This window comes from Pectinophora gossypiella, chromosome Z, assembly GCF_024362695.1.
Source record: "Pectinophora gossypiella chromosome Z, ilPecGoss1.1, whole genome shotgun sequence".
Taxonomy (NCBI): domain Eukaryota; kingdom Metazoa; phylum Arthropoda; class Insecta; order Lepidoptera; family Gelechiidae; genus Pectinophora; species Pectinophora gossypiella.
The window spans coordinates 23,114,333-23,115,918 of record NC_065433.1 but is presented as its reverse complement, the minus strand read 5'-3'; the positions used below and the strand labels follow the sequence as shown (position 1 = coordinate 23,115,918).

Genomic DNA, 1,586 nt, shown 5'->3' with positions numbered 1-1,586 from the left:
GTTCCCACCTAAGTTCTAAACTACCTGCCACAATTTAACAAATGAGGTGTCACTAGAAGCGTCTTGATTGTCCGGTGGTTATAGGCTATGTGACGTCACGATAAATTCAATGTGGCGCCCTCTAGACGACCTAATTATAATCCTATTGTTCGAATGTGTCGCCTTAATAATGAAGTGTCAGTTAGGTATTTTCGATTGCGGACAATATACTTTTCATAACAGCCTCCGTAGTCCAGTGGTTGGGCGTTGGGCTCTCGATCCGGAGGCCCCGGGTTCGAATACCGGTGGGGACATATAACAGAAATGACTTTATGATCCCTAGTTTGGTTAGGACATTACAGGCTGATCACCTAATTATCCCAAAGTAAGATGTCCGATCTAAAGGCACGTAAAGCCGTTGGTCCCGGTTACTACTTACTGATGTAAGTATGTAGTCGTTACATGGGCCATGTCAGGGGCCTTTGGTGGCTCAGTAATAGCCCTGACACCAGGATTGATGAGGTTGGCATTCCACCGTACAACCGACACAATAAGAAGGAAAATCAAATAATGTCATCTGCTAAGTTGCGTTGTATTTATAGTCTGTCTAATTGACTTGTCCCTTATTTTATGAGGTATTTTAAATTTTCATTTTCATAATTAAGTATTTTAGGACATGTCTTTATAATCTATTATTAAGGTTACTGCCTAGTTTTAATCCTAACATTGGTGCGGATTCCTGTACACACCATCTAATTTTATTTTAAGTTATACCTGTCATTTTGTAATCCGCCGAAAAGGGAAAGGACGGTAATCGACAAGCATAAAATTTATGGAATGCATTTACGTAATTCTGTCGAGTTATAGGCCAATATAATTTTTGTTTTTTTAATATAGAGATATTAGGCAGATTATATTGGCCTATAACTCGACAGAATTACGTAACAACACACGCTTAACGGGTTGCCTATCAGCTAGATGCCTATTTTTTTCGGAGGACCAAATCTGAGACAACAGGCAAGTGGGTGCCCATTTAGATGCAAACCTCGGCTAAGGGCGACGTCTGAAAGGATAGTATTTAACAGAATGTACGACCCTAGTGGGTCGATAGCGATAAGTCGAATGAGGGAAATCGTCGACCATGCCGGCGGGGCGGTATCGGGGTTCTGAAACAATATGTTCGTTTACTCAAAAAAGTATGGACAATTGTCTTAATTTAAGTAAACTCAACAGTAACGACACCCGATGGCAAAAATAGACATTTATCCTCTATAGATATATATAAAATTTAAAAAAAATTGCATTATTGATTCTTGTGTGAACGTAAGTGTCTCGATTACCACGTGTAAGTACGTGTAAAATCGTGGGTGGAAAGCTATCGGCTTTTTTTGACGTGACTTATTGTAGATTTGCCGCAGATGGTATTAACTACTTGACCGTATTACGTTTAAGACAACAAGCCTGAGGGTGCCCAGTTGGGCGCTAGAAAACTATCGGCGAAGAATGAAAGAAAGAACATTTATTGTTTTTTATTACAAAGCTGTTGACTCTGTAGCCCATCTAGCACAAAACTAACTGCTGCCTTGTACTTTTTTAGAGCCATAAAA

At 39.7% G+C, this 1,586-nt stretch overlaps 1 non-coding gene across 1 annotated transcript; it reads left to right on the top strand.

Annotated features, from left to right (window-relative positions):
- Nucleotides 1-221: 221 nt before the first annotated feature.
- Nucleotides 222-293, top strand: Trnae-cuc (transfer RNA glutamic acid (anticodon CUC)). Its single transcript has one exon. It is a non-coding gene; the product is annotated as a tRNA-Glu (tRNA).
- The last annotated feature ends 1,293 nt before the right edge of the window (nucleotides 294-1,586 follow it).